Source organism: Ursus americanus, chromosome 8, assembly GCF_024610735.1.
Source record: "Ursus americanus isolate L20-20 chromosome 8, mUrsAme1.1.p, whole genome shotgun sequence".
Classification (NCBI taxonomy): Eukaryota; Metazoa; Chordata; class Mammalia; order Carnivora; family Ursidae; genus Ursus; species Ursus americanus.
Genome location: NC_142134.1, coordinates 22,184,765 through 22,211,846, shown reverse-complemented (window position 1 = coordinate 22,211,846; position 27,082 = coordinate 22,184,765). Strand labels below are relative to the sequence as shown.

Genomic DNA, 27,082 nt, shown 5'->3' with positions numbered 1-27,082 from the left:
GTTTTGTGTAAGTTGTGAGGTGGAGATTCAGGTATTTTTTGCCTGTATGGATATTCTGTTCATCTAGCACCATTTTGTGGGGGGGGGGGGGGAATCATACTTCCTCCACTGGATTGCATTGTTGCCTTTGTCATAATGTAAACTGAACCGGAGTTCATCTGCTAGATAAAAAGCAAAGACAATCATTGAGACATTGAGTTATGTAGCAAGGAAAGGGTTTATTTAAGAGGCAGCCAAATAAGGAGACAGGAGAGCAACCCTCAAATCTGACTCTCTGGAAGAGGAGGAGGGAAGTCTGGGAAATTTAAAAGCAAATGAAAAGGTCTAAGTAAAAGTTGCAGCTGGTTTAGTAGTCTGCAGCTAAGATTAGTCCCAATAACCCTTTAGTTACTGGTTTCAATAAATCCTAAATTGCATTTCTAGATACGTTAAGAAATTTTTATGCCATCCTGATAAAGTAAGATTTGGGATATTTCTTTGATGGTTAGAGAAATCACATTTTATTAGCACCACTTGTGCATAAGCTGCCTATAAGCCTAGAATTATATATATTTTATACAACTTTCCTTTCCAATTTTCTAGCATATAATTACCTGGGGACTCCAACACCAAAGTTGATTCTGTTGTAATTAGGTAGTCTCTTTTCTTATATCATTAGCCAGGTCTGACTTATATCTAACTCATCTACAATATGTACATGGTATTTCTTCCAATGAAGGTATACAGGTCTTAACTAGCGCCATGTGATTTGTGAAACACAGCTTGAATAGCAACTATTTTTGGTTGTAATTTAGCAGTTATCTCTGTTTTTATTAAAAAGTTTATAAGATTTAAGATAAGATTTTAGTTTCTTGATGTTTTGATCAACTCTATGCATTATCTCCCAGTATTATTCCCATTCAGAAATTTCTGTTTTGGGGCGCCTGGGTGGCACAGCGGTTAAGCGTCTGCCTTCGGCTCAGGGCGTGATCCCGGCATTCTGGGACCGAGCCCCACATCAGGCTCTTCCGCTATGAGCCTGCTTCTTCCTCTCCCACTCCCCTTGCTTGTGTTCCCTCTCTTGCTGGCTGTCTCTATCTCTGTCGAATGAATAAATAAAATCTTAAAAAAAAAAAAAGAAATTTCTGTTTTATGTTATACCTCATTCCGTGGACAGGGATGTGAGCATTGAGATGATATAGCTCTAAAAATAATCCAGAAGAGTCAGTCAGTTGATTGTTTTATGATAGGTTCTTCTGAAAAGGGCATGAACTACCAAAATGTGAGTACATTTTGTTCTTCCATAGGAACATTATGTCTTCACTGGACTTCCTAAAATATAGGCTTAACAAATGGGGCAAGTATGACAAAATAGACCAACTCACACAGAATTAAACTCACACATCAATTATTTATCTACCATTGGTACCGTCATCTCTTTTGTTTACTCATTCCATGCGCCAGGAAAGCAAAATGAAGAAGACCCTTGAACCCATACATTTGGGAAGAAGAGGCACCTTATTAATGAGTAGGTCTTGTTTGTTTGATTGATTCTGTTTAATCCAAATTTGAGGCTAAATCTTAGAGTAAGGCAACAACAAAAGAGTTTGCAGAGGCAACTAGCTGGACACAGAAAGGGGAAATGGCCATTACTTTGGTTGCAGTTTGAACCAAAGCATTTCCATGCCTGAATTGTTTGGAGAGCAACACAGTTTATAATAGCTATATTATAAAGGAATTGCTTGACATATAGCAGATCATCAATGAATGAACAAATAAGCATTTTTTATACTTCCTGGGGTCATAAACTCTCATTGTTTCTTCCAGTGTCCATGATCATAAACAACACCAAAGATTATAGATTCAGTGGGTGAGCAAGAATCGATAGTGAAGAAAAATGTTCTACTTTCTCATGTTACTGCATATTCCAAACCCACCTTTTTTCTGGCTAGTGACAGTGTATATCTACGTAAGATGTGAGATTAACAATTTTGAAAAAAAGTTTTTGAAGTTAGCATTGAGTTTGTGGGCAATGGGCAGTGGCCATAAGACAGGCATGAAACTCCCCTTGCATTGAAACAGGAGCAAAGAGGTTGGGTTCAATAAAAGCCCAGACTTCTCTGTTGGCAAAGAAGAATAAAATACTTTTTTAGGCTGCCATTAGAATGTGATTGGGTCTTTAGGAATGCTGTGACTATGTGGGAAATAGCTCAAGTCAAAGAGGTGCTTAAGACCAAAGTAGAGGAAACCTCAATCAGAATAGGAGCTGCAGACAAGAACCGAGTCAGGGCAGAACTGACTCACATTAAGCAATGGGCCTTTCTTTGTCTTCATGAATCTGTGTTCACACCTAAAACGATCTCTTTTTCATCATAGCATAAAAATTTATGGGCTTATGATTACCAAGAAGACTTCAGGCTGAGATTCTCTACAAGATTTTTTTGGGGGGTTGGCGGTTGTTTGTTTTGTTTTGTTTTTTTAAAGGAGAACAAAGCCTCTTTGGCTTCTGGTGACAAAGGTCATGGATCTGGAAGGTTAGTTTAAAGTGGATGCAATAGAAGCTTTGGATTAGAAGCTATGCTATGTAATATGCTATGTATGCAGCAGATAGCTATACCCAAGAGGGTAAACATTTGTGAAATTTGAGACTGGTTTTTATCCTAGAAGATGACCTCACTCCTGGCAGTAGGTATGTAGTGTCCCAAGCAGTGAATCTGAGATAGGCATCACCATATATTTTTAGAGTCTTTGTAACACAGAAGGTCTACACAAGCAGTAGGATTTAGGTATCACATTTTCTAGTAAGACAGTGGCTAACAAGTTCATTGATGTCTTGCATAGAGTTTCCAGTATACAAAATGTTATCTGAATCCCTTTCCAAATGTGGAGAAGGAAGAAAATCTTTCATTACAGCCTCAAGGAATTTGAGTCAATGTGAATTGTAGATCTGTATGACTCTTGGGTTGTTTTGGGAAAGAAGTTACAACAAAGATCCACTGCTGTAAAATATTCAGGAGTATGTAGGAAGCAGGATAGCAAGGGGACAGGGTTTGGAAAAGCAGAAAAAGGAGTTAATACTGTAGCATGTACTGCTTAAAGAATTGTGAATATCTCTGCTAGGTTTCTTACATTTCCAAGTGGATAGAAATATGAGGGGTTATTTTCAAGCACTTTCTTGAAGTAAGCAGATGATTCAGCATATAATTGATACAGAAGGTAGTATATAAGCAATCATTGTAAGATTATTGTGTGTATGGGAAGGCTTTAGAGAGACATAGCATTTGCTTTGAATTTTTCCTATAATTTCAGATTAGGTGCAAAGATCCTCTCTTCTGCACAGTCTTCTTTGACTCCGTTTCCCCTGGAAAAAATGAATTATTTCTTTATTTGTGTACTCCTCTCTATGTATCTATCTATGTAGTATGTGTATTACTTACTTTATTCTTAATTCCTATCCTCTATTTTTTGAGGACATGACCCAGTCTGATAAAAAAAGACTTGCTTTTCTAGGGACTAGCAAATCGTGTACCACATAGTAGGTCTTGAGTGAATGCTTATATAATGAATATGTAATTGGAAGTATAAATATATTGACAGGCTAAGTAAATACTTTCTTTATACAGTCCAAATTAATTGTATGATTATAGTACATATTTTTGTGTAATGATATCCATTATTGTGGCTTAAAGTGTATAATGAGAAAATATGATAGTACTTATGCTACATCACTTTCTACACTTTGCCTGATTTTCACTAACCAACTGCATTATGTACCAAATGCTACATTGTCTAGGCTACTCAGAGATTTGCAGATGATTTTTATTATATAAAAGAAAAGTAAATTGAACATAATTTAGCAATCAGTTTGCAACTCTAAATTTCTCTTTTATGCCTTGGGAAGTGGGTTGGTCACTGTCTGTTTACTAATATTTATTTTTGACCCTTCACCCACAAAATGTTTCTCAGACTTAACTTGCCAACTGGCTTCTATTTGGTACATGCAAGGCCTGGGGTTGAAGTGGAGACAGGAGAGAACAGGGATGAGAGAAGCCAGGGTATTTCTCCTCTACTAGCTTATCGTTGGGTGGCATCTTCCTACAATGGCTGGTGTTTTCTGTGTTTTTTTTATTTTCCTCACTAGAAAGCCTTTGCCTAGTTCTAGTGTTCCCACCACCAGTCATGGCTTCCAGTCTCTGATAATAAGACTTTCCCTCTTTGTCCTTCTAGTGCCAGAAGTGATAGTAACTTCTTGCAATTGCTTTACCATCCCCGACTGGCTTCTCCACAATTCCATCACTCATTATTTATGTATTAAATTTCCTCAATTTAAGTTACCTATAGTAGTTTCCTGGCGCTTCCCTGACTGAGAGGAATCATAATAATTGACTATATTTTTAATGTAAATTTAAATTGTATATGATTTTCCCAGACTGACCTATGGAACCTAAATACTCCAGCCTCTAAGGAAAGATAATAAGACAAAATATTTAGTGACAGTCATGGATTCACTGTTTTCAGAAGGGAAGGGAGAACATCTTTAAATTTACAGACTCACTGCTAGCAAAGGCACCAGAAACCTGTTTCATCAGCTATATACTATTTCCACGTAAGTGTCTCAGTTGGTACTTGGTGTCACTGAAAATTCAGGCACTGCAAGGCCTTTGGAGCTTGCCAGAAGTCCCTTGGAATTAAGATTGTGTCCACAGCAGTTTGGATGCAAGCTCATAAACATTATTGCATGGAAATAGATGTGGGAGGGAAGAGTGAGAAGAGAGAAGGAGTGATGAACAGGGACAAGCCTGATACATCTAAAGAGAAGAGGTGGCTTTAAGAAATCATGCTGGGCATTGTGAGAAGAAACTTCACTTCTATTCCTGTTCAATCATTTATTTAGCTCTGATGTTGGGCAGGCCATGTCACTTTTCTGAGCTTTCTCTTTTCTCCTCTACAGGATGGAAATCTCTGTATCAACCCTGCTACTTTGTTTTGAGAATGAAGTGGGATAATGTATATGAGAGCTTCGTGCAAAGATTATTATTATTATCAAATGTATTCTTTCTATGGAAGAAGTTAACTCGAAACCCTGAAAGTGCTGACTGTTGAGTATAGTTGGTGAGAAGAAAAATTGGGGGCAAAGGCAATACAGCAGGTGCAAAATAGCAGAAATTATGAATGGGTTCCAAAATAACTAGATTGAGAGAAGTAGTCCTGGGATGCTTAGGTGACTCAGTCAGTTAAGCGTCTGACTTTGCCTCAGGTCATGATCTTGGGGTCCTGGGATTCTTCCCTGAGTCAGCTCCCTGCTCAGTGGGGAGTCAGCTTGTCACTCCTCCTCCCCTCCTACCACTTGTTCTCTCTCTCTCTCTCAAATCTTTAAAAAAAATTAAAAAAGAAAAGTAGTCCTGGAGTGACAAAAAGGCAAGAGAATAATAGTTTCCAGCTTTTGAAAGGATACAAGAAGAGAAGACAAATTTATCTCACATTTTTCCATTTAAATCTTGTAAGTTGTTCCATTGCTCTTTACACAACCAGCCTTCTTCAAACCTCACTGGCATATTTTATTCCGTGATCCCTTTGGAGCATTAGAACCAAATGCTCTCATCAGTATTTTGAAGTAGGAAGTAGAGTGATTAAATATGAGAAATTAAACCACTTGAGAAATTAGTCATAGATTTTAGAGAGAACTTAGGATGCCAAACTCCTACATAAATTGCTTTTGGTTTCCTAGTGTAAAACTGGTTGCCAAATTTATAAATATTGTTCCTTTATAATCTCCATGCTGCAGTGTCCTGTCCCCCTTGAACATAGTTGACTTAATTATTATTATTTTGTGCACATATGCCCAAATCCAGCTGTTAAAAAGTGAATTCTTTCTCGAACTCAGGGAGCTAATAAACCTTCTCAATGATGGTCTATGGGAAAAATTCAGTTTTATTTTTCTAGTGTTTCTTTCAAAAAGAAATTTTGTTTAACTACCATGCCAAATATAGTGTTATTGTTCAGTTGAATGACATGGTATCTTGAACCTTTTCTAGTTCTAAAATTCTGTGACTGTTAGTCTAGCATGAATTTTGTTGTTGCAGCAGACTAGTGGGAGTCAAAGAGGACAGGGATGATGTGGTGTCATAATACTTAAATATTAAGTTGGAATTCACTAAATGAAAATCATTTTCTCTAACCTAACAGCAGATGATTATTAAAATTTTTTTATGCTAAAAGGGGAAAATTGGTGGATTCTCTTTTTCTTATTATTAGTGGTAATCTTTTATAATAAATAATTCACTCTTTTCTTTATAATTTTTATTTTGTTATATTAGTCAGCATACGGTACATCCCCAGTTTTTGATGCAATGTTCCATGATTCATTATTTGCATATAACACCCAGTGCACCATGCAATACGTGCCCTCTTTAATACCCATCACCAACCTATCCCAATCCCCCACCCCCCGCCCATCTGAAGCCCTCGGTTTGTTTCCCAGAGTCCACAGTCTCTCATCGTTCATTCCCCCTTCTGTTTACCCCCCCTTCATTCTTCCCTTCCTTCTCCTACCGATCTTCCTATTTCTTATATTCCATGAATGAGTGAAGCCATATGATAATTGTCTTTCTCTGCTTGACTTATTTCACTTAGCATGATCTCCTCCAGTCCTGTCCATATTGCTGCAAATGTTGGGTAATTGTTCTTTCTGATGGCTGAGTAATATTCCATTGTATTATATAGACCACATCTTCTTAATCCAATCATCTGTTGAAGGGCATCTCGGCTCCTTCCACAGTTGGACTATTGTGGACAATGCTGCTATGAACATTGGGGTGCATATGGCCCTTCTCTTCACTACGTCTGTATCTTTGGGGTTAATACCCAGAAGAATTCACTCTTTTTTAAGCCACATCAATAACATGTATGTACAGTACCACCCTGCTTATTCCCACTCCTATTGTTCAAGGCTAGAATTAGTTTGCAAAGAAGAATGTGTTAAACGTGCCCAGTAATTTAGAGATACACAAGGATCCTTACTAGCTGGTTGTGAGAATGAGGCTTGTGAAATCTGAGTTAGCATCACTCTGCTATAAGTGATGAGAGTTCCAGAAACATTCAGTACATCTACACAAAGTCTTATTGCAAGGTGTTCCTGCCATAGATCAGGTCAGAAAACGTACTTACCCACAGTGGTCATCAAATTCAAAACTACCGTTAGGGAAGTAGAATTAGATTTGGAAACTTAGTATAAAAACAGAGAACTAGGGGCACCTGGGTGGCTCAGTCCATTAAGTGTCTGCCTTCAGCTCAGGTCATGATCTCAGGGCCCTGGGATCAAGTCCCACATTGGGCTCCCTGCTCCGTGGGGAGTCTGCTTCTACCTCTCGCTCTGCCCCTCCCCCCATTCCTGCTCTCTCTCTTGCTCACTCTCTCTCTCAAATAAATAAATAGAATCTTTTTTAAAAAAATTAAAAATAGGGGGCGGCTGAGTAGCGCAGTCGTTAAGCGTCTGCCTTCGGCTCACGGCGTGATCCTGGCATTCCGGGATCGAGTCCCACATCGGGCTCCTCCACTGGGAGCCTGCTTCTTCCTCTCCCACTCCCCCTGCTTGTGTTCCCTCTCTCGCTGGCTGTCTCTCTCTCTGTCAAATAAATAAATAAAATCTTTAAAAAATAAAAAATAAAAAATTAATAAATAAAAAATAGAAGCAGAGAACTGGCTTGCCTTTCAAGATTTCATCAGGAAGATTCACGAGCTCAGGTTTCATGGAGTTTGTCAGGGCCCTTCCTAAGATAATTCCCCTCATTCACCATTCAAGGTGTATAAGCAAAACAGTTCAATATTGTGAACATAGGTTGTGTGTTTCAACTGAATAAATAATTCATCCACAGTCATGTTGCCAGTGAAACACTGGTTTATGATTCACTTTCTAATTAATTCCAAAAATGTGAAGCATATTTTAAATTTTTTCTCTCCTTGTTTTCAGCCTCTGTGTCTTTCTCTTTCTCTTTTTCTCTCTCCCTGTTATTAGTGCTTGGGTTTTCTCTTGGCTTCACTTTCCCAACACAGCACAGATTGAACATGCAAAGCATACAACACAGAAGAAGAAAGATGACACCTGGGTCACTAGTCTTCTGGCTCCCTTTGCTAATCTGCTTCAACTGCCATCAATAATTAGGGTGAAGCGATGACTACTAGCACGGCTGCTGCTGCTGTTGCTGTATTTAAATGCGCTTGGAGAGCCACACATAATTTTTTTCCACTTGATGAACTTATTACTCGATTTCTAATCTAGGAAGACAAGAAATTAACTTTCTAGAGTTTGGGGACTTTTTTTAAAAAATAGGATTATATACTCTTAGTGGCAAATCTTCCATATAAAAGACAGTTGATAACCTATATGCAGAATTTTAAAAATAATAACCCCCTACGTACTCACCACTGAGCCTAAGAAGGAGGCTGACAATATCTTTGAAGCCACTTTTCTAACCCTCTCAAATGCCTTCTTCCACCAAAGGCATTCTCAATCTTGACATTGTATATTAACTATTTCTCATTGATATATATCCCTAAATGATATATCATTTAATTTTTCCTGTTTTAATAATTTGATAAATTGAGTCACAGTGTGTATACTTTTATGATTTGCATGGTTTTGCTCAATAGGTTTTTGAGATCTATTCATGTTGGTATAGTTTATTTAATAATTTTATTATGGCTTGGCACATTTTATGAGGATAATGAAATAATTCATTAATTCATTTGCCAGTCATAGACATGTGGATTATTCTCAGCTTTGTTTTGTTTTTCTTTCTTGTTTTTTGTTTTGCTATTATAAACTGTGTTATTTTTCTTTAGCTGCATAACAACTTACCACAAATTTAGAGGCTTAAAACATCACAAATTTGTTATTTCATAGTTTTGTGAGTCAGGAGTCTAGCCACAGCATAGCGCAGCTGGTTTTCTTTACTGAGGATCTCATAGGGCCAAAATAAAGATGTTGATCAGAGTCTTTTCAGAGGCTCAGGGACCTCTTCCAAGCTGTTGGCTGAATTTAGTTTTTCATAGTGTTAGACTGATGTCTCTACTTTCTTGCTGCCTGCCAACTGCAGACTTTCTCAGTTTCAGGGGCTACTCACTTTTCCCTGGCATATGAACTACTCTTCAACATGCCAGTGTGCTTATTCAAAGCCAGCAAAAGAAATATGTTTAGCTTTGAATGCCTTCTTCTTTTCAGGGTCCCCTGATTAGATCAGGCCCACCAAGAGTGGTATTTCTTTGATTAACTCAAAGTCAACTAATCACAGATTTTAATTACTTCCACAAAATCCTTTCTGCCACATAATCTAAAATAATCATGGAGGCTATATCTCTCAGGTTCACGAGTACAGCTCACACTCAAGGTGAAGGTATTTTACAGGGTATACATACCAGAGAGTAGAAATCTCAGGACCAGTTTAGAATTTTGCTTACCACATGAACATTTCTATAAATAAATATTTTTGAATATGTCTCTTGTTTATTTTTTTGTAATTTCAGAAATTTTTTTAATGTTTTCCAACTCAGTACTAAGTTTGGCTGAAAAAAGAATTTCTCCTGTATCCTCACCATAACTAAAATTTGTATTTCAATTAATTTTTATAATTTCTTCATTGAAGTTTTATTCATTGTTTATTAGACTTACTCCTAGATATCTTACTTTTATTGGTATTGTAATTTTTAAGTTTATTAAATATTCCTGAAAACTTTTATATATATATTTTTATTATGATATGTTAGTGACCATACAGTACATCATTAGTTTTTGATGTAGTGTTTCATGATTCTTTGTTTGTGAATAATACCCAGTGCTCCATGTAATATGTGCCCTCCTTAATACCCATCACAAAAACTTTTACATATTAATCTTATATTTGGTGAACTTACTAAATTATCTTATTATTTTTAGTAATTTATTTGTAGGTTTTTCTTTTTCTTTTTTCTTTTTTTTTTTTGATTTTCTATGTGGAAAAATGCATCATTTAATTAATAATGACAACCTTTTCCCCCATTCTACTCTTATATTTGATATTGCCCTTTTATATCTTAGTGAGCTGGCTAGGTCCTCCAGTACAATATTAAGTAGAAGTAGTAATAAGCATTATCTTTAGCTACTTTCTGATTTTGGGGGTAAAGTTTTTAATGTTTAGCTGTTGAATATAGAGCTTACTATATGTTCTGATCAGATATCCTTTATCAGGTTCTTGTCCCTGTCTTCACAAATTGATGTAAAATTTCAAAGAAATTCTAACAAAATCCTACTAAGGACTTCGGGAAACTTCACAAGATGATTTTTAAATGTATATGAAAAAAATGTATACAAAAGAGCAAAGGGCTTAGAATACAAAGATACCACTGGAGAAAAAGAAAAATATGTGGGGACATGACCTACCAGATGTCAAAATGTACTATCAGTGATAAAGAAGGTCATTTCATAATGATAAAAGATTCAACAAAACAGAACAATTTGAAAGATTTTTCCCTTAATAAGAGAGCTTCAAAATACATGAAGTAAAAACTGATAGAACTGAAATAGACATGGGGTGCCTGGGTGGCTCAGTTGTTAAGCATCTGCCTTCAGCTCAGGGTGTGATTCCAGGGTCCTGGGATCAAGCCCCACATCGGGCTCCCTGCTCTGCTGGGAGCCTGCTTCTTCCTCTCCCACTCCCCCTGCTTGTGTTCCTTCTCTCACTGGCTATCTCTCTCTCTGTCAAAATAAATAAATAAAATCTTTAAAAAAAACTGAAATAGACAAATCTTCAATTATAGCCTGAAATTTCAATATTTTGAAATATTTGAAAAAAATATTTTAATTTTGCTCTCAATAACTGATAGAATAAGCAGACAGGAAATCAGTAAGTATACAGAAGACTTAAACAATGCTATCAACTAATTTTACCTAATTGAATTTATAGAACAGCAGAATCTACAGTGCACATGACAAAGTTACCAATATAGAACATATTCTGGGCCATAGAACAACTCAAGAAATTTAAAAGGATTTAAATCATACAGGGTATGTGCTCTGACCATAATGGAATTAAATTAGAAATCAGTAACAGAAGATAATAGAAAATACCCAAATATTTAGAGACTGTATAGTGTATTTCTAAATATCCTAGGGGTCAAAGAAGAAATCACAAAGGCAACTAGACAGTATTTTAACTGAATATGGTAAAACTTAAAAAAATAGACATGTCAATGATATTTGTCATGTTGACATTGTTAAATTGGGTGGTGGGTTCATAGGTGTTTTCTTTGTTATTATGCTTTATAGATTTCATATATATTATATACTATATATTATATATTAAAATATATATATTAAAAGAAAATGGAAATCGGTCTAAAATAAACACATAGAAAATACTCCCTTAAGAAAGACTATGTAGTCATAATTCAAAGTGGATTTGGGCTAGATATAATCAAATGATGGATTTCAGGCTTTAAATAAAAGAGGACATTAAATCTTACACTACAATACATGCAATCGCTTGGTTAATTGTTGCTGTTTTTACTTCTAAGAACATTTGACCTTGAATAACACTTAAGAACATACCACATCCCATGCTTTGTTGCAAGTTCAGGTTCTCTGAAGTCTTTGTCAGAGAACAGAAAATGAACATATGTGCTCCATGCAGTTGCTTGTATCATTAGGCATAAAAAAAAAAAATCCACAGCATCTGCAATTTCTTGTTTTAATTAGATCGTGAAGCAATGGCTACAGCTGAGCCATTTATTGCGTCTGTAAGCCAGAGCCAGTAGAAGGAAGACGTTTGTCCTAACGTCATTTTTGAAAGGTGAATATGATGGCAACGGCATAGATGGGACGACTCAGAGTGAGCGATGTAGACTGACCTCTGGTGTGATGCAAGCAACTGAACAGAGGCAGCATGTTCGTCTAGGAGCAAGGGACTGGGGACAGGCGATAGAAATGTACTGTGACATAGAAACAGGAAAGACAGATTTTACTAGAGTTACTAACCAAAGGATAAAATCAGTAAAATGTCAGCTTCTAATTCAGTTCTTATCTTAATAAAATGAGTAAATACTTTGATTCTTAAATCATATTTTATTTTATTTTTTGAAGATTTTATTTATTTATTTGAGAGGGAGAGGGAGAGAGAGTGTGCTCACGCATGTGCACACACATCAGGGGTTGGGGGCAGTGCAGAGGGAGAGAAAAAGAGAGGATCCCAAGCAGACTCCTTGCTGAGCATGGAGCCTGATGTGGGTGTCAGTCCCACTACCCTGAGATCATGACCCGAGCCAAAATCAAGAGTCGGAGGCTTCACCAACTGAGCCACCCAGGTGCTGCCCCAAATCATATTTTAATTTAATATGAAATATTTTTTTTGGAATTGTGTGTGTGTGTGTGTGTGTGTGTGTGCAGAAAATTTTCCTGAGATATGCTTCTCAATACAATCACAAATTCAATCATTGTTAATTGACTTGATATTTCTCTGAAATTAATAGTTACATTTTTTTATTATTGGTAATTTAAAATTTTAGATAAAAAATATATATATAGTCTTTACATAGCTATAATTTCCCCAGGTGACCATGTACCATGACAAAATGTTGGTTGCTGAAAACCATTATGTGTATTTTCCTAGTTTTTGAAGTTTAAGTGTAAATAATCCTTCCTTCCTTCCCAATATTGACAAACTTCTTTTTTAGATTCTAAACTTGCTTCTTAAAAAAGATCACATCATAAAGATTGAACAGAATATTTTTACTATTGGCTATAAAATATATCTTTAAAAACTTTTAATATTGACTGTAGCTCAGAAAAATGACATTTTCATAATATTAAAATGGGACCAGAAAAGCATGTCAGATTTATAAAACTATTTGTTCCTGCAAAACTAGGAGTAGAAGGCTTTAGAAGAGGGCTGGCTTGAAGCACTTCATTATTTTGAATGCCCGATTAATGTTCATAGTTTTTCGTTGCTCTCTTTTATGTGGGGGTTGGTCTGAAACGCAGTATATTATGCAATGGTTTTGTCATGTATCAGTGATGATATTAACAGTTTAATGCTAAACAGGTTCTGAGGAAATGAAGAGGGAAAAAAATGACTTACTATATTTACCCTGAAACAAGATTCAATCTGCCAGCGTATTTAATGCTATATTTTTCATTATCTCACAAGCATATGTTGAAACCGCTACAGATGATGAAGTTAGCTGCTGGGCAGAGTTATCATCAATGCTTTCCATCTTTATTTTAATAAGAAGAACGAGCAAATTGTTTGTGACCTTTGTCAAGGGCTTCCTGGAAGACAAGAAACCTAACCACAAAATCACTAGCCTGGAGCCCTACTGAATATTCAAAACCATCTTTCCTAGAATAAAATGTCTTATAACAAAGCTATTGTTTCTGATAGAGCCTTGTCTTGAACAAAATGTCCAGAAGCTAAGGGTAAAATATTTTTTTCTTTAAAAATGGTATACTTATGGAATTTGTTAGTGGTCATTTTGGGTCTGTAGGGAAAACACATTTCCTTGAGGTCAGTACATCCTTAAAAATAATAAAGGCTACTACCACTTAGGACACTGGAATCTAAGTTAACCTTGACACATTGGTAAAACCAAGTCTCCTGGGTTAGGTGAAATCACCATATCTAAATAGCAATAGTAGTGTCCATCCAGTGCTTACCACAGTTGCTGTGCTAAGCTCTTTACTTTGTTATCTCATATAATCCTGACTCTAGAGATAAATCCTGTGATTATCTCCGCTTTATAAATTGGTAAACTGGACAGAGAAAGACCAAGTAACTTGCCTAAGGTTACCCAATCGGTGTTGGAGCTCACATGATGAGCCATGGACCGAGGGCATCTGATTCTGGGTGCCTAGTTACTGTTCCATATTGATGTGATCGGAACTTCCCAAATTGCTATCTTTTGGAATGATCCCAGTTATTATATAAATGATGTATCTGGTTTTTTTTCCTGTCAATCAAAAGGATAAGAGTGTGAGAAGTGTTTGGTTTCTGTGGCACACTCTCAGTTATCCTACTAAATTATCAGAACAATGGATAGTCTGTGTTTCCCTGTAGGAAGATTGCATTTCCATTCTAGAGTTATCCTCACCTATCTCTAGCACAAAAATATTGTGAACACATTTTTGGTCTTATCTGGAGAGCAATATATTCCAGATAACGTTCACTTTATTGCTATGGGCTAAATGTTTCCCCACAAAATTTCTATGTTAAAACCTTAAGATGGTATTTGGAGGTGGGGCCTTTAGGGGATAATTAAGTTTAAATGAGGTCTTGAGGGTGGATTCCTCATGATGGGATTAGTGTCCTTATAAGAAGAGACCAGAAGGCCCTCCCTTCTTCTCTATCTACCATTCGAAGACCCACAGAGAAGGAAGCTGTCTGGAAACTAGAAAAATAACTCTCATCAGATGCTGAACTTGCCAGGATCTTGATCTTGGACTTCTCAGCCCCCAGAACTGTGAGGGATAAGTGTTTCTTGTTTGAGCCATCCATTTTATAGTATTCTGTTAGAGCATCCCAAACTGAGTAAGACAGATGTCATTAAGAAAGCCTAAGTTAGTATAAGCAGGTGCTTACAAGCTAAAGTTTCTCATTCGTAAGTGGAAAATGGCCAACACTCTTTGACCTGTAACCCTAGGTATAAAATGGCTTAATCTACAGGTGCACCTAGGTGGTTCAGTCAGTTAAACATCTGCCTTCAGCTCAGGTCATGATCCTGAGGTCCTGGGATTGAGGCCCACGTCAGGCTCCCTGCTCAGTGGGGAGTCTGCTTCTCCCTCTCCCTCTGCCTGTTGCTCCCCTTGCTTGTGCTCTCTCTCTCTCTGTCAAATAAATAAAATCTTTAACATAAATAAATAAATAAACAAACAAATAAATAAATAAAACAGTTCAATCTACAATAAAAGAGAAAATAAATATTACCACTACCCTGTGCCTGTCAGTTATGCGAAGATTACTGAAGACAGTACAACATGCGAACTTCTGGTCTTTTGTTGTTCATTTCCTAAATTTTATTTTCCTACAGTTTTCTCTTAACAGTAGTGTATTTTTCTAAAACTCTCCTGTAGTTACTTATGTATGTGAAAATAGAATTGGTTTGAGAAAAATCACTTCCCTATTTTAAGGTCCTACTTCATTCACACATAGTTTTAAAATCTTGACTAGAAACAAATATTTAACAGTGACAATGCATTGAAATCATCTTTTCTTAGACGAATAGTACATAAAGTGTGGTTAGGCAACTAGTGACAGTATCTGAACAGTCTAGAACATCATGCACTAGGGAGCCGGCCCCAGAATGGGAATCATCACATTGCTTCCTTTATTGAGAATATCTGGTGGTGGGGGAAAAAAAATGTAGCTGAATCAAACTGTGCTTCTGGTAAAGTTGATTTATGTTCTCAGACTGGCACTTTGAGTAAGACTTTCATGGACCACTTTCAAGCTAGACTTCACAATTGAAAACTGTTTTCCTTACTGGACTATCTTTGCTAAAAGCATGTATCTATTGCCTTTTATTAAGGTCATTTAGTCTCTATATTTCTCAAAATCTCAATAAGAACATGAAGCATACCTTATCAGTAGTTCTCAGTGTCTTCATTGTTTTCATTAAGTAGTAGCTAATAGTTCTAATATTTCTGAATTAGTAAAAACATTTTCAATTGTTGAAGTTTTAGGATGAAGAACTCTAGACCAGAAGTCCTAAGACAAGGCTTGGTTTCTTCTTTCACTGAATAGACATATATTGTTCACTCAATTTCCTCTTAAATATATTTCTTTAAAAAAAACAAAAAAACAAAAAACCAAGAAAATCACTTTTCATTTAAAAAATAAATCATATATTAATTTTCTTTTTAAAATACTCACATGAACTACCCTTTTTAAATTCAATAAATACTTCCATATCACCATTTTGTAGAAATCCCACTCTCATTATTAAATAGAGATATTTCAATAGCTATATTATGAACCAATGTCTTGAGTTTGCCCAAATTAAATGACTAAAGCCCCTGACACTGAATTTCAATCATATAATTTTATGTACATGCATCTGTTAGTTGAAAAATTGAATATACACTGTCAAAAATTTTTAAACTGAAAGCTGTTTTGTAACATATTTTAAATGGAAAAATGGAATACAGTGTTATTCTCTTAGCTTGTTTCATTCTTGTTTGTTTTTTTTTTAGCTTCAGCAAAGAATTCCTGTCACAACATTAAAGAAATATGGACAGTCTTCAGTGATGAAATTGATAATGAACAAAAATTAAAATAAAACCATGGTTAATCACAAAAGACATAGAAGACCAAATTAGGGTTTGGAAATGAGGAAAATCTATTAAGTAGTCACTTATGTAAGAGTTATGTAATTACAACAATGTTGTAGAGTCCAACTTGACAGTCCTTCAGGCAATGACATACAAATGACTAACCTCCCCACCCCCCAACCTGGAGCCCTACAAGGTCCTCTCTGCAGAATTAGCCCTGTATGAATGGCTTTACCTAATTTAAACATGACACTTCCTTTTAGTTCTTAAATTTCTAGGGACTACACATGGATCTTTTTCAGTGACTTCACTCCTAGAAACCCTTTCATAGAAAAACAGAAAAAATAGCTATCTTGATGTGAACTGGCTTTCAGGGTAGAATGCCCGCAAGCTTTGTCTTAGGCTAACGATCAGGACTCAAACAGATACGGTAGGAAGTCTTACCACTGTTTTATCAGTTAATGCTGATTGACTTAATACTGTAGTGACTGCTACAAGAAGTTTGCAAAGGAAAACACACATCTTGAGAGTAATAGTATTGATATCCTTTAGATTTGCATAAAGAAATTTTTAAAAAGAAGAAATATTACCTAAAAGTAGTCTCCTACTTATGTCTTCTTATGTTATCATAGACTTGGCTAACTCTGTCTTTTGCTATTGGGGTGGTAGTCTATTTACACTAAAATGGAAACCATTATTAAAGGAGTAAATGTCATATGAAAGAAAAAGAGTGGAATTTGGAGTCAGGAAGGCTCATTCTAGAGTACCCATTGGGAGAGCCCAGATAAATCTCTCTCTGAGACATCTGCAAAACAGAGCTCTTCATTTTTACTTCTGAAGATATGTTTGTATTATAAGAGGAAAAAAAAAATAAAGACAGCATAGATCCTAATAGGTAGTAAGTGATCAATTAATGCGTAAATGTTTTCATCTAGGTGCAAATAGATTCATTCTTGTTTTTAAGATATATTGATTTATTTGATGCAGGGAGGGGTGGAGGGAGAGGCAGTCTTAAGCAGACTCCTCGCTGATCACAGAGCCCCACAGGTTTGATCTCACCACCCCAGCCGAAACCAAGAGTTGGATGCCCAACTGACTGCACCACCCAGGTTTCCCCATTCTTGTTTTATAAATGTAAGTCTGACTTTCTATAACAAAGTAAAACCATTGCTCAATCCTTAATCTAAGGGTTATTCACTCATTTATTCATTCATTTTGCATATTCAGTGTATCTATGTGTGCACACAGAAAATTATACATATACACACCCACACCCACATTTGCCTCTAAATTCAGACGGGTTGTGGACTCTTGGACGCCCATTTAGATTTTTTCTCTATGTCCATGAATCCAAAGATAAATCGGTTCAGAGTCTATCTCACGACATTCATTTGTATGATTAAACTGATATAGCAGCCACTAATAATGCTATCTGCCAAGTGGTTCTGCATTCCTTTGTCTTCTTTGAATATGCCCTTGGCTAAAGAATCGGGGAAGAAACTTCTAAAATTTGTAAAACCAAATTGTAAAAGCTGATTGGCTATCTTCCAAGGGAGCAAAGCCAGATTGTCCTTGGAAATTGAAACTAAAACCCTGCATTTATGATCAGAGACCTTAGTGCTGCCATTTATTAATACCATTTTGATATCCAGCACTTGAAAAATACTCTGTATGAACAATTGGGGAGTCTAGCAAAATAGTTTTGACATTTTGCTAACATTAGTGCTTCAACACTGAACCATCTGCTAGAGAGTTCCGAGTCTGAATGAAAGGTGTAAACCTGGATTAGCATCGATATGGTTTTCTATCAAGTTTGGCTTACTCTCATCTCGCTGGATGTTTTCCAGGTCCCTTTGGAAGCCAAGATTGCCATTGTAGAGTGTAATGCCATATGTTAAGATTCATATGACATATTACCTAAAAGTCATGAATTATTATACCGTGTCTCTTTATGGAGCTGTGATTAGAAATGTTTATGTAAATGCACCCCCAAAGAAAAATGGTACCCACTGTTAGGCAACACTAGGCATGGTAGCACTGAAGAGATTCCCTGACTTACACGTATCTTGAAAACAGTCTGATCCGGGGATAATGAAAAATCAATGCCTTTTTCTAAATGTACTGATTCGAGAGGGGGAGGGGATGATCAGAAGAATCATTAGGAATAAGCCAGGAACTGCCTCTCAAAAACAATAAAATCACCAAGAAAAATGACTCCAAAAGCTGAACAAAATGCCGCGTGTCTAAGGGCAAGTCAAAAATGGCAAAAGAACATGTTACTAAAGAAAACATAAATATGAATTTTTGTTCTATTGAATTTTTAAAAATATATAAATACATGTACATATACATATACCCACACATATACTTACCCATGTAAACAAATATACACATAGTATTTTCTAGTTGTTAATCAGATTGTATAATTGTATACAATTGTATACATTGTATAATGGTGTACATTGTATAATGTAGATTATAAATAGAACTTGACACTTTCTAATGTTATTCAAGCAACAGATAAATAGAGCTCATTTTGGGGATCCAAAAATATTAGGCAACATTTTGGCTTTTAAAATGCTTTGAAACTACTAGCTCTGTATTTCTTCGTGCATACATGGAAAGTAAGTATGTTGAGCTACTGTTCTAATAGAATGGCACAGGTCTAGCTACCTTCTCCTATTCTGGTCCTTGGCTGTGAGAGTTGTTATGGGTTAATGCATAAGAATTAGACTGACATTGGGCAGGGGTAATGTTTCTATAATGTAATCAATGTTCTATAAGCTATAATCTAACTAAAGTTCACAGACATTTACTGACAGATGTACATTTATGCTTTTCTTAGAGTATCTGGAATAAGATCATTTTTTGATTCTAATGTTAAAAGAAAATACCAATCATTGTGACAAACAAAGATAAGTCTTTGAAAGGAAACTTCAGTGTGCCGGCCTCTTTGATCTTCTGGATATGCAACATTTGTTCTATATGTGAATTAGTAATGAAAGATAATCAAGACTGATAATTCTATAAATCACCTGTAGGACACATGTACATTTCTACACCTAACAATAAATAATTGATTTTGTCATTAATATGTTCTATGTATATTTTAAGTGATCTAATAAATATGACATTTGTAAGGAATGTGCCTGCATATAATTAGTACAAATTATAAAGATTTCCATATCTTTAGGAAATTATATGAAGTTAAGGCATTTTATACATACATGCATATAAATATATACATTTCATGTAGCTATGAAATGAATAGCTACACCCAAACTTGCTGGCCCGTATATTCTTAGCTCCAATCAGACTCACTGGGCATATACTCAAGGCTCAGTGTCACTGTGGGATCAGCATGATCGGCTGTCACTGGTTTCACTGACATCTGTCCCCACAGTGAGACAAGCTGCAACATGAATTATTGAAGACATACACATGCAGATCTGTGTCATGATTACGCCAAATAATACATGTTGCCACACTCTAGAGAGCTGAAAAAAGTCATGGCCGACATCGTCTTTAACCCTTTTTGACAATCTGCTACTGTGTTACAGATTTAAAAAAGAAACAACACCATTACACTCTGTGATCTGCTTTTGTTTCAGGTAAAAAAAAAAAAAAATCATCTCCCAAAAGAGTTATTATCTGCTCTCTTTAGCACATACTTGCCAAATGATTTGAACATGCTCATTTTGTTAAATCTTTCTGTTTCATCAGATGATTAATATCCTATAGTTAAATGATAAAAACAAAATTAGCCTCCTCATTTGTAAAGTGATTTTAACTTGGCAAATTAGTTACTTCACTAAAAAAGCATCTCTAACTGGGGGAGCTTGAAGTAAGTTACAAAAAATAATAAATGCTTACATCAGTAATCTTTTCTAAAGTTAATGCAGAATTTAAACAACTTTGTTGATATTCTTATCAAGTAGGAAATATACTCCAGAGTAATCATTCTAGGGTCTATCATTTGACTATTTTGCGGTACTCTGAATCAGTGCTATTATAATATGACCCTCCAGAACCTCACTCACTTTTTTCTATTATGCATTTTATAGTTTTTTGTTTATCAATTAAGGGTTGAATGATATATACATATTTATTTATAATTCTGGGGCAAATTATATTCCTATTTTACTGGTGATGTTATTATTTAATTGAACACAAGTTGTTTAACCTCTCTGTGTTTCAGTTTTATTTTGTTATTAAATGGCATAATAGTTACATACTTGCCTGTCATGCAAGGTTGTTGTATTGATAGAATAAACCAGTAAATGTAAAAATGTTTAACAGATTCAGAATACTACTATTTAATATCCATGTCCATAATAGCTGTTTCATAAGCTAATAGCTGTTATAATGACATTCCTCCAAAGATATTTGCATTTTAACAAAAGGATCTAGGAAATTTCCCAGTAATTTTAGCTACCCTGTCTTATTTTCCACCCCATTCCTATTTCTATTTCTAAGGTGACTGTCAAACACCCAGGAACCTGAATGGTGTCTGTGGCTCTTAGAAATAAATTTTTCTTCAACACCTGGGTGACTCAGTCGGTTGAGTGTCTGCCTTTGGCTCAGATCATAATCCCAAGGTCCAGGATCGAGTCCTGCATGCGGCTCCCTGCTTAGCAGGGAGCCTGCTTCTTCCTCTACTTACTGCCCCCCTGCTTGTGCTCGCTCACTCTCTCTCATAAATAAATAAATAAATAAATAAATAAATAAATAAATAAATAAAATCTTAGAAAAAAAGTTTTTTTCCCAAGTGCTTGGAAGAATGCAGTTGGATATTGTTGGCAGACACTTCTTGTTTCTCTCCGTGTTGTTCATGGATGAACAACTGTTTTTGTTCTGGACTATTATTTTAAGAGTATTTCCACAGCAAACAGCATCTTTCTCCAGAACAACAGGCATGTATGCTTACTGTCCAGTATAAAATATTTGGGTTTTCCAAGCTCAGAGTTTTTCTCTGTAATGCAACGCACTGCACACGTAGGTATCATCCAGCCCTTTTTGCATGGCCATGTGGGAGCCAAGGCTCAACACCAACACTGATTCTCTGACCACTGCTGTTGTTGTGAGTAATAAATGTCCTTTGTCTTTGACCTAGGAGTCTTATGTCATTTGCCAGCATTCAGAAAACTGTGGTGGGCTAACTTGTTAGATTGCAAGTATGGTAAAAATCAAAGGCCCATCCCTCTTCTTCATAGATATTTCCAGAAAAATCCCCCACTGTGTCACTGTTCACAAGTAGTTAACCCTTTCCCGAGGAGAGATTGAAGGTGGGGTGGGGGCTGTGGGGAGAGTGACTTTGAAATAAAGGAATTACAAAGTAAGAAAGAATGGAGAGGAGTCTAAGGTCACTATTTATTCCTGTTGATGCCAGGTTATCAATAAAAGAAGGTTTAAACTAGTGCAAACCTAATGGTATTGCTAATAGCGGTTTCTTGTGGACATATATGGGTAATAAATTCTCAATTCTATACCTTTAACCTGTCTTCACCAACCACACAGCAAATGCCTTTCTTTTTTTAAGATTTTATTTATTTATTTGACAGAGAGAAAGAGCACAAGCAGGGAGAGAGGCAGGCAGAGGGAGAGGGAGGAGCAGACTCCCTGCTGAGCAGGGAGCCCGATGTGGGGCTTGATCCCAGGACCCCGAGATCATAACCTGAGCCGAAGGCAGACGCCCAACCGACTGAGCCACCCAGGTGCCCCCAGCAAATGCCTTCTGACCATAAACCAAAGCAGCTCCAATATGGTTTGTAACCATTGCCCAGAAAAACGTTTATTTCCCCCATGACTTGCTCCCATCTTCCATCTCCACCTAGCAACTAGATCTTGACAGGTTAATGCCCTGTTTCTTCATTTTGAACCTGGTATCTGGCCATCAATATCAGCCCACTTTGGCTAAGACGTATCCTTTCATTTCCTTCTTGGATAATATGGTAGAAAATTATTGTTTGACAGCTGGTATATATTTCTCCTTTTCTCTTTCTTTCTTTCTTGCTTTCCTTCCTTCCTTCCTTCCTTCCTTCCTTCCTTCCTTCCTTCCTTCCTTCCTTCTTGTAAAAATACCATAAACTTCCTTTGGACAGATTCTTCTTACCGTATTCTCAACCACATACTTAGATCAGATCAATTCCATCCTAAACTTCAGGGGTGGTACATATTTGCCTAATCTAATAAGCATATTTTACCCCTTCCCTCTACAATGATTCCAGAATGGACATGTTGCTTAACCAGTCCATTAAGACTGTATCTCAGGTATTTTGCTGATTATGCTGACTCAGATCTTGATGAATTTGAATAAAGAGGCATAGTTCTTTTTACTGCGGCACCCATTAACAGACCTGAGGATGGAGAGGAGACAAATAGAAAAATGGAAACAGGTTTCTGGTCACATAATTTTTCATGCTGGATCAAGACTTATTACCTGATGCTATTGATGGACTTTCCATTCAATAATACCATAAATTTCCTTGACTTTGTTGGGTTTTCTGTTAAAAGCAAAGGAAAGTATTCTAATTAATAGAGAAAATATATACTGTTCCAAATTCAGTCCTTTAGGACTTAATTCTTGGTATTGGCCCAGTCATTGCTCTGTTTGAATTTACACAGATCCTTCTAAAGTGTTGTTTACAATATTCTGGAGTCTGTGAACTCCCTTGGCAATATGTCAAAATCTATGAGTCCTTTCCTCCAAATATTCACACAAATGAATATAAACAAAAATTTGCATATGGTTTAAGAGGGTTTATTATTCCCCTAAATTCTGTCTACTGTTCATAGGTCCCAGGTTAAGAACGTATTCATTAAGTTATAAATGACAGATAATAGCTTTATGTGTTAATCCCTCCGCCAAAATATTTTTATTTAAACAACTGTTAGAATCTTAAATAAAAGATACAATTCTAATTGTGTAACTTTGTACGTTATCCGTGGTTGTATAAGGTAATTTGGATAGAGACGTCTTCCCATGTTCCCTGAATCCTCACTGGTCAAGTCCTTACCCACCATATTCTCACCAGCTAGTATATGAAACTGGGCATTGATGGGAATCGGGGAGGTAGAACTTAGTCATTGTATTAGAGTAATAGTCTTCTGTAATAATGTACAAATGTATTACATTAATAATATAATAACGCTGACTCTGTAGCAAGCCAACTTGACAGTTGCCAGTATGGACTAATTTTCCCATTATGCTCCATTATTCCCCAGGCTAGTGTGGAACCAGAATAAACTCTGGAGAAGGCAAATTTCCTTTTCAAACTCAAAGAGTTGAAGGCATACAATTAACCAAATATAAGAATCATGATGCACTTCTTAGCACTTGACTGAGGTGTGTAAATTACTAAGATTGCATGCGTATAAATTTGTTTTCTGTCAGGAAAAGAAAAAGAGATGCAAATCTACCTTATCCCATATGTCTCATAATCCAGGGTACGCATATGTTACTATAAAATTCCATTTTAGACCCTACATATATGCCACACTTTAAATACTATTTGCACACAGCTACAATATATTTTGCTTCTGAATATTGAAGCAATTTGAGCTACCTTTGGGTTTCTGAGGATGGTAGGGAAAAGTAAGAGGGTGAAATCTTTATAAAGAATTCATAGTCTCATTTAAAAGGTGATTGAGAGAAAAATCATTTTTCAAAAAAATCTGTAGTTCTCTGTTCTAAGTCAGTTGTTAAAAGGATATATGGAAAATACTAGCATTGTTTGCAGTTGATATACTGCCCCCCCATGTTAACTTATTTATGAGTATGCAAATTTTATGCAAAAGTAGAAGACTCCCTGGGGGTATAGCATTCTACTGTCAGCAAGATATTCCAAAAACAGATGTTTTAATATAGTCTTTAGGATTTGATGAGGGAAATTATGGAGTGCTACATGAAGTCAATTTTTTGTAATTTGAAAAAATTTCAAAAGTATATCGATGCACTCTTCCTTAGAATACATATGCAAACCCTCTTTTACTAGAAGTCAGAACACAAAAAGATTTTGTATGGCAAAAAATAATAATAAAAATATGCCATCTTAAAGGACTTTTCAGAATTTAGGCATTTATTTCCTTTTACAACCATGATTATAATCTGGCCTTTTGGGTGTTCTGTATCAAAAACCTGCACTAATATGTGCTTTGTAAAAGTGGGTTATTTATTAAAATAAACTCCAAACAATCATATAGCTTCTATAAAAAAAGTTAGGATTACAGATTCTTCACAATTTTCGGACATTGAAAAGCTTTATACGATTACTGTAAGTTTATGGAATCAAATTATTTCTTCAAAATAGAACAGAAAAACCCACTGATCTGTTATCTATTTCTCTAGACCTCATTTAATAATGAAAATAAGTAAAAAGCTTTCTTCTTTTCATCTCACAGAAATTTGTGAATTACTGGCTTGACACATGCCATGTCAGGTGTGAGAGTAGCCCACTCACCTTGTATTCCCAATTCTTATTCATTCATCTCCTACTTCCCTACTTCTTCAGTTAACTTCTTAAAGCTATAAAAACATGTTTGTTCAATAAGAATTAGATCAAATATAAAAGTTGCTAACTCTTTGAACTTCTTCAATATTAAATATTATATAAAGTTGTATTCATTTCATTTATAGTCATAAACTCTGATTAAACAATGAAGACTCTTCTAAAGAGCTAAAGCACAGTAGACCTGTGAGGAGAACCTTTTTTTCCAATGATATATTCCTGTTGGGAAAAAAAAAAAAAAACCTGGGCTTTTGGCTCTTAGTACCAATTTGCATCCTATTTTGCATATATTTGCATATGACATTCCTGAGCCCCTAATTCCAAATAGGCAAAATAAAATAAAATTAATTAAATAGGGAAGATGACTACAGTTGAATTCCAACTCAATGGGAAGGGCATGGCACACACAAAATACCTAACAGATTTAAAAACCAATCATTCTAATTGCATCCTAGAGGAAGAGCCAGTAACCCTGAAGCTGAAGATGGCTGTGCCTCAACTTTTCTTGGCAGAGGGCTTGCCAGGGACTCCTTTGTCATATCCTGCCTTTCTGGCTCTCCTACTCCCATCTATTAGAGGTCACACCATCATCATCATCATTATCATCAGTCTACATTTTTACACTTGCACATTTACATACATGATCTCATTTGATTTTCACATCAACCCTCTGAGGGAAGCAAGAGGAAATTATTTTCCTTAATTCAGAAATGCAGAACCTGAGGGCAAGAGAGGTTAAATGATTTCCCCAGAATTATATTTATAGCAAGCAGAAGAATTGGGGGGGAAAAAAAACCTGGGATAGTTTACTCCAAATTTAATTTAATCTACTCCAATGTACTTCCCATTTCCCCTCCTTTCTAGCTTTGTAAATAAGATAATCACTGGTCAGTTTTTTTTATTTATTACTCCAATTCCCAGGCTCTCCTGGGTCTCCCTTATGTACCTCTTTTCTCTATTACTTCAGATTCTTCATGTTTTAATTTTTTCTCCATTTTGCTTCTTTGCCTTGTTTTAAGAAAAAAGATCTTATAAATTCATTTGTGTGCCAATGTTTATGATTTAATGTATTACAAAATAATCTTGCTTCAGCAAATCTAATGAACACTTGTTTATGAATTTATTGAGAATCTATTATATGCCAAGCATTTCTCTAGGTTATGGGTACAATAGCACAGAATATAACACTTAAAAATATCGCCCTCATGGAACTTAAATTTTAGGGTCAGGAGAAGTAGAGATAGGCAATAAATAAATTGTAAAGGATACTAAATGATGATAGATGGTATGGAAAAAAGAAAAGAGGATAAGGAGCATCAGATTTTGGTTGGGAGAGATTGGTTCAATTTTAAATAAGGCATTCAAGGAAGGCCGTAATGAGATAGTAACATTTGAACAAAGATGTGAGGAGGTAGGAATCAAGGCATCTCAAAGGCCATCTTGGACCTATCAGTTACCCTTGGGATCCAGAAGCATGTGCTCAGCCATGTTTCAGGATTGCTACAAATGAGGACTGTTGCGTACTTTCTGTTATGCTCCTCAAAGAAGAAGAACATCTATTGCAGTTCTTTTGTCTCTAACTCATCATCATATGTTGGGTGTATGGCGGGGGGGGGGTGCGGAGCATGGATATTAATGGTTTGAAAAACTTGTCTTTTTAGTAAACAGCTCTCTGGGTGAAAAGGAATGCAGCTAAGGAGTTATGTCTGTATCTGGACCAGATGCAGATTGTGAGATAGAGAGGTTTGAACCTGATGCTGTATTGGGATGATTTGGAGAAGAGGGGTGAGCAGTATTTTTCATGTGTTAGGAATGGAGATATTTGTAATCAGAGGGTGAACTGTGGTAGATTGAAAAGCATGGCTGCATTATTTTGCATCTCCTTTTATCAAAAAGTGTGGTCTAGCTGGTTTAGGCTACTGGAGGGTGAACGCTCTATAGAGGACTGAGCTTCTCCAGCCAACAGGCACACCAACTGCCAAACCTGAGTGAGGCTATCTTGGATCTTCTAGCCCAATATAGCCTCCAGCTGAATGCAGCTGCATGAGTAAGCCCCAAACCATCAGAGGAACAGCCCAGCCAACCCACAGAATCATGAGAAATAATAAATCATTGTTGTTTTAAGTCATTAAGTTTAGGGATGGTTTGACTCACAATGGCAACCAATAAACACCTACTCCATTTTTCGGTGAGGGGGAAAAAACATTCAATGATAACCATGAAGTTGTCACTGAACATACATATTGGGGGAGGGTGTATATATCTGCTCTGCTTGTTGAGATATTAGGACTATATTGCAGTACAG

The 27,082-nt window shown here is 36.1% G+C and overlaps 1 long non-coding RNA gene across 3 annotated transcripts in view; it reads left to right on the top strand.

The window, feature by feature from the left end:
- LOC123787480 (uncharacterized) overlaps nucleotides 1-27,082 on the top strand; it is a 402,838-nt gene that overhangs the window by 334,405 nt on the left and 41,351 nt on the right. The window lies entirely within an intron of this gene.